Source organism: Elephantulus edwardii, unplaced genomic scaffold (assembly GCF_000299155.1).
Source record: "Elephantulus edwardii isolate Elephantulus edwardi_28Jun2011 unplaced genomic scaffold, EleEdw1.0 scaffold00186, whole genome shotgun sequence".
Lineage (NCBI taxonomy): Eukaryota > Metazoa > Chordata > Mammalia > Macroscelidea > Macroscelididae > Elephantulus > Elephantulus edwardii.
The window spans coordinates 2,041,232-2,048,670 of record NW_006399936.1 but is presented as its reverse complement, the minus strand read 5'-3'; the positions used below and the strand labels follow the sequence as shown (position 1 = coordinate 2,048,670).

At 45.4% G+C, this 7,439-nt stretch overlaps 1 pseudogene; it reads left to right on the top strand.

Moving 5' to 3' along the window:
* The first annotated feature begins 1,256 nt into the window (after positions 1–1,256).
* LOC102861260 lies at positions 1,257–1,649 on the top strand (annotated as a pseudogene).
* Positions 1,650–7,439: the final 5,790 nt, after the last annotated feature.

The following is a 7,439-nucleotide window of genomic DNA, read 5'->3' as shown; positions in this document are numbered from 1 at the left end:
TCTGGTATTCCCTGCTTTCAGCCAAGATCCATCTAACATCAGCTACAATATCTCTAGTACCAGGACCCCTTCTAAACCCAGCCTGGACTTCTGGTAGACATCAGGAAATGAGGGAGGCTTAATACAAGCTGAAGGTCACCTTGTGGCACTAAGGTGTTCCCTAAGAGTCAACATTGTTCTTAGTTTGTATCAACTGAATCCCTCCCTCCTGAGATTAGCATAAAGAGGAACTTGGCCTTATCTGTAAAAGACTTCACCATTATCCTTTGTTTTTGTTTTGTACTTCCTTATGATTCTAAATAAATACTCAGAGAAGCATGGCTTGGGGCCTTCAGTCATGGGAACTGCTGGCCCCCTGTTTTTCACACTCTCTGTTCTATATCATTCCTGGTAGTCTGTCTCATTATTAATAATTATAAAATTATCTCATTCTTTGGGACCCTCGGTCTGCAACAGTCAGGGACCTCTCCAGAGTACTGAAGAGCAACACATCAGTCTGGAGACTAAGTTGCACCTGATCCACGCCATAGTCTTTGCAGTTGCTTGTTTTGTGTCAGAGAGCTGGACAATGACTAGGGATGACAGAAAGAGAATTGAAGCCTTTGAGCTGTGGTGCTGGAGAAGAGTGCTGAATATACCATGGACTGCTAGGGGAACAAACAGGTTCATCCTGGAGAAGAAGAAATCAGCCCGCTCCTTGGAGGCAAGGATTCTGAGGCTTCATCTGACCTACTTTGGACATGTTACAAGGAGGGACCAGTCCTTGGAGAGGACATCATGCTTGGGAGGGTGGAGGGACAGGAGAGGAAGACCCTCGGATGAGATGGATTGATTCAGTCAAATAGGGGTAGGTGTGTCAGAGACAATAAGGTTGGCACAGGATAAAGCACGGTTGCTTTGAGTTGCAAGCTACTCAGTGGCACCTAACAACAGTTAGGATTTTAACGAAAATGTACCAAGAACTTGGATTTCCATTCATTCATTGTTGCACATTTTCCTCCCTGTCCCCCCTCTTCCCCAGGTCGCTTTTCTCTTTAAAAAAATTCTTTCCTTGTTGCACAATTTCCCTACACACACACCCCGCCCCAATCGACTTTGCTACTTTGCTGTGCACCTCTAAGTCTGGACTGCTATAGTGCAAATAATACCTAATCATTTAAGAGTAGGGAGTTTTGAAGGCAATGAAAGACCAAAACAAAAAAAGGTAAAAGACACACAAAAAATAAATACCAGGACGCTGCAGAATGGCTGCCACCATGAAGTTCAACCCTTTCGTTACCTTGGACCGCAGCAAGATCATGTCCTCCCCTCTGCCCAAAGAGCTGCGACAGAAGTACAATGTGCACTCCATGCCCATCCGCAAGGATGACGAGGTGCAGGTGGTGCGAGGACATTACAAAGGTCAGCAGATTGGTAAGGTAGTCCAGGTGTACAGAAAGAAGTATGTCATCTACATCGAAAGAGTGCAGCGTGAGAAGGCTAATGGTACCACAGTGCATGTGGGCATTCACCCAAGCAAGGTGGTTATTACCAGGCTGAAATTGGATAAAGATCGGAAAAAAATTCTTGAACATAAAGCTAAACCTCAGCAAGTTGGAAAAGAGAAAGGCAAATACAAGGAAGAACTGATTGAGAAAATGCAGGAGTGACTGCAACCTGAGGAGCAACCACAGTTTAACTAGATTTCCATCTGAGTATGCATTCTTGTGATGTTCCAAAATGACCCTCTCATTCACAAGTGACTATAAGTCTGCATTTGCAATTTTGATTCCTATTTTTAAGAATAAAAATTGGAAATGTTTTCCCAGTTGAAAAAAAAAATACCAGAACACCAGAAATAAATTCTTCCTTACTGGTAATTACTTCTAATGTAAACAGATTGAGCTCTCCAATGAAAAGGCAGAGGTTGACAAAATGGATAAGAAAGCAGGCTCCAAACAGATGCTGTTTATAGAAGCCCCACTTTAGACCTACTGCTAAAGTGAAGGTGAAAAGATGGGGGAAATGCAGAGTAATCAAAAGAGCAGGAGTGGGTATATTATCAGGGGGGAAAAAAATAGACATTAGAGCAAGACGATGCCAGAGTGCGTAGGCAGAGTGCCCAAGTACACTATGTTGTCTAGGACAGAAATAATTCAAAGTCAGGAAGACATTTCAAGTTGGACACGCAGGCTGGAAATGCAGACTGGCCAGAGGGGCAATTTGTGACCAAGAGAGTCAGGGAAGCTGAAGGTCCCGCTTCACGTGAGGGGTGAGGTCAAGTTCATGGGCTGGCTGGTGACCCAGCAACAACCTTTTTACATCTCAACTTCATGTGGAGTTAGGTGATAGTCTTAACGCTTTTCAGAGCTGAACACTTAAGCCAGCACCTCAGGAGAAGCTCAGGCAGCTTTTCTCAGGAAGCCACCACAGCCCTCATTCATTTTTTGATGTGGATGATGGACTCCTCTGTTGGCATGGTGATTCCCGGGCTAGCTGGAGTGTAGCCCTGAGAAGTAGAGAGGATACGGGATGAGCACAGGCAATGTGCCAGAAAGGGAGGAATCTGCAGAGGGGCTGCAGATGGGGGAGTGGACTTGGCCTCTCCCAGCTCTGACCATTCCACCTGCACTACAGCCAGTGCCTGCTGCCTGTCTTTGGCCGAGACCTCACCCTTGTCAAGAACTGTTTGATGCATTAAACCACTGAAGCCAAGAGTTCTCTGCCGATTCTTTCCCTTTCTCCCTCCCAGCACATCACTTCCTCTCAAACTACCTTACATCAAAATCACAGTCTCCACTGTGTGTGGAAACCTGTGAGAGCGGGTTCCTCTGTGGAGGTGAGGGGTCCTCAGCACAGACAGGAACAGTGGTGCCGACCTCCTCACTGGCTCCAGGAAGTTTATTATTCCAGAAGCTCCTGGGGACTTCAACTGTATTCAGATGTTAGCCACAAATACATCGCAGAACCCAAGGAGTATATGCATGCTCTTTGTCAGAACCAACACCCTGATCTTCCAGTCCTGGGGTATTTGTTAAGGGATCCTCTTCTTCACATGGAAAGAAACCTCTGATAGATCATGAGCTGGTTTTAAACACCACAAATTGTTGAGTCTTTTCCTCTTCCGGTGGCTTAGCCAACCTTGGCTGTCTGCTGCCATGGAGGCCGGGTTAGGGACAGATAGGAAAAGGAGCATGCATTGTTTGTACCCAACCCCTTCCTGTTCACTTCTGAGCCAGACAGCTGGCTGCATGGACTCTATTTAGACTTTGGACATGGTCTCAGATGGAAACAAACGCACCAAGTGACTTTTTGGAGACAATGGCCAGACATTTCGGAAGGTTCCACCAGCAAGTCATAGCAGTCCATCAACTCAGTCACTCATCTGGGCTCCCAACCTGAGAGAGGGCTCGGAAGTAAAAGAGACAGAGGTAACCTGTACAGGAAAAGCAGGTAGGAGCCACCTGTGGCATCAACACTGCCCCCACCGCCACCTGGACTATTGCATGGTCTTGTGCGATCTCATGTCATCTTCACATTACAGCTGTTGAAAGAAAAATTCCAATTACCACAGGCTCCCTGGGCCCAGGGGACACTGTCTGCCCCAGACGCTTGACCTACATGTAACTGATCCTCATGTAAACCTCCTTCTTGTCAGAGTCAAGCCATGCTCCTCCCACCAGACCGTGAATTGTCCAATCCTCTTTGTAGGCCATGATAACTTTTTTGCTTAGTAATCAAATGATTCCCCTACAAGATCAACTAAGTAGTTTTTTGGTTTTTGTTTTTTTTTTAAGGTGTGTAAACTATTAACAGACAAGGCCTACAGATTAACAGACAAAGCCTACAGACTTATTTCTTCTTGGACACAGTACAGCCCCAACAGCTGGTGGTCTTGGTGTGCTGGCCTCGAACTCGAAGGCCCCAAAAGTGGAGTAGCCCTCAGTGGGCACGGATCTTCTTCAGTTCTTCAGTCACTCCAGGTCTTCACAGAACTTGTTGTCCAGACCATTGGCCAGAACCTGACTGTATTTCCCATCCTTCACATCTTTTTGTCTGTTCAAGAACCAGTCTGGAATCATGGATTCTGCATAATGGTGATCACATGCTCCACCTCCTCTTCAGTGAGCTCGCCTGCCCTCTTGGTGAGGTCAGTGTCAGTTTCCCTCAATACCACATGAGCATATTTTCACCCTACACCCTTAATGGCAGTGATGGCAAAGGCAATTTCCCGCTGCCCACTGCTGTTAAGTGTTGAGTACTCGCAAAATGTGCTGGAACTTCTCTGGGATCATTAGAGACATGGCGGCGGCAGCAATGGCAACGTGTAGGCCTCCGGTGGAAGCAACTAAGTGGTATTTACATACCCTTTTTGCAGGAAAGGTGAGTGTCAAGGGTATATCTGTTCCCCACACCTATTCAATCCACTAGAGAGCTCTGGTAGCCTAGAGCTAGGGAGTTCTGGTGCCTAGCGGGACTGCCCTGCAATCTCAAAAGCACATGGTTGGAATCCATCAGCTGCTCCATAGAAGAAGGACGGGCAATCTCCTCCCCATGCAATTTACTGCCTCCGAAAACCCCCTGGAAGGTCAACTGTAAGTTCTGACTGTATGGCACACAACAACAACAACAACAACAACAACAACAACAACAACATTCAATCTGTATATAAAACAGATCATCTGGGAAGCTACCATTTGGGAAGGATCTGTGTGTCCAGTTCCTGGCTGGGACACACAGAGGGATTTAGACATAACCTTTTGCTGAGCAAATCAGTAGAGAAGCTGGACCATGTGAAGAACGTGGCATCAGGATCAGAGGAAGACCCATCAACAGCCGATGTTATGTAGATGACACAACCTTGTTTGCTCAAAGTGAGGGCTGGAAATGCTTGCATACAGAGGATCAAAGACCACAATCTTAAATACGAGCAACATCTCAACATCAAGAAAACGAAAATCCTCACTGTCAGACCAACAGGGAACATCATGATAGATGGAGAAAAGATAGAAATTGTCAATGATTTCTGCAATACTAAAGGATCACGGTTCGAATCCACCATATGCTCTGCTGGAGAAGGGGCAACTTCCTCCTGAGCCAACTGGATCTGATTTGACAGCACACAACAAGAAAATTAATTCATTTAAAAAAAAGAAAAAGAAATTGTCAGTGATTTCATCGTGCTTGGATCCACAATCAACACCCTTAGTACTAGCAGCCAGGAAAATCAAAAGAAGTATTGGATTAGAAATGTCTGCTGCCAGTACTTGATCCAAACCATAAACTTTTCAACTCCTTCCTAAGCAAATGAAAGTTGGACAATGAATGACAGAAGCACCAATGCCTTTGCGTTAAAGATGAGTGCAGAATACCCTATGGACTGACAGAAGGACAAAAGAGTATTTATCTTGGAAAAGGTTTGGCCCAGTGTGCCCCGCAGTGGCAAGGACAGTGACACCTCATCTCACACGCTTTAGGTCATGAGGTGGTGCTGGTATCGGCCTGCCTCCTGTGTGGGGATAAGGTCACAGATAGCATACATGAGCCACACAACTTTAAAAATCCCAGTGTTTCCAATCGCATTTAGAAATGATGACTTTTGGAAGGAGAATAGAATAAAACTGGATAGATAACCAATACTGCACTGGAACAGATGAAGGAAAGAACTGTTTAAAAGGAATAAATGAAGGGGGCAATCTCCTCCTGTACCAGTCAGATCTGATTTGACGGCACACACATACAAACACAAAAATAATAAAATAAAAAATAATAAAACGAATGATCAGGCATTCTATGCACAACAACAGCCTATAATCAGAGGAATGTTGCAAAGAGGCCTGGGGGAAGGGAGAGGAAGTTGTGCAACATTGAATGGATATAAAAAATAAAGTGAACTGGAGGAGAAAGAGGGGGGTAAAATGTGCAACAATGAATTTTCTGTAAATTTTCATTAAAATGTAAAAATTTAATTAAAAAAAAAATTGACTTTCTACCCAGACCTGACTCCCTCTACTTTAAAAAAAAATTTTATTTTTTGTGTATGTACTGTCAAATCAGATCTGACTGGTACAGGAAGAGATTGCCCCTCCTCTAGCAGAGGATCTGGTGGATTTGAATGCCATACCTCTGGGATTGCAGTACAGCTTCTTGCCACTAGGCCACCAAAGCTCCCTTCCCCTCTACTCTTGGAAACAACACTGGATCTATAGTCCCACAGGACAAAACTGGCTGGAGCCAAGTAGCAGCTCTGCTCCTCACCTGAGCACAAGCTGCTCCTCTCCACAGTCCTCACCAGTCCCTAATGTCTAAATAATAGTTATTATCTATTAATAAAGTTATCAGGGGTCAATGTCCAGTCCCACACTATACTGCACACGGGGGTCCATGAGTCAGAGCTGACACGAAAGCACCTAACAGGAACAAACAAGTCTGTCTGTGGGGGAAGTGCGAGCGGGGAGCTCCCTGGAGGGAAGGAGGTGAAACATTTGTCTCACATACGTTGGCCTTGGCTGTGTTGTCAGAAGGGCCCAGTCCTTGGAAAGTGACATCATGCTGGGAAAGGTGGAAGATCAGAGAAAGGAGGAAGACACCCAACAAGATGGATTGACAGAGAGTGACTGACAATGCGCTCCTGGGTATCAGGTCACAGGATGGGGAAAGGCCCAGCACTGTTGTTCACAGGGCGTGATGAGTTATGGTCATTGAAGGAATATAACAATAACAGAAAAAACCCGACAATTGTTTCCTAAATCAATGTCTTACTTCATGTCAAAGAGGTGATAGTTTTGCTTTCCGGGTACATTTTCTAGTCAAAACCAAAACCAAACAAACACCATGGCAGTCAAATAGATCACTCTTCCCTAGAGAGGAGGATGTTATTTGTGTCTTTCATCCTGCAATTTTGTACACATTCGGACTTTAAAAGATTGATACTTTATTGTTGCTTCTTTTGATGCGTAGTCCAGATCCCTAGAGGGGCCTTTTCTGACTTCAGAGCTCCCTCTTCTGTTGTTTCCCAGTACTGCTCAAAAGCAAGGCCCTCCTCCCTCACCTCCTAGCTGATTCCTTCTTCCCTTTTTACCCGGCCCCTCTCTCTTTCCTCTTTCAGGTGTTTTGTTTCCATTCACTGGAAGTTGTTCCCACTGTGGGGACTTTTCCACAGAAGATGGAACTGCCTGGGTCCCAGGCTTATTTGCTGTATGACCTTAAACAAGTCTAGTAACCTCAGTTTCCTCATCTGTAAAATAGGATTGGATAATGACATCTACCCTAGATTTCTAAGCTCCCTGCACCCATGGCATCTGACCCTGACCTTCTCTTGTTTACTGGCCAGGAAGGTGGCAAGTCTGTCACCCCAGCTGCAGCATCCGGAGAACAGCAGAGTAGGGGTGCCAAAAAATCATGTGGAGCATCTTCTAGGTGCTCCTTTGCCAGGTTCTCTGCAAGGGTGGAAGCCTGGC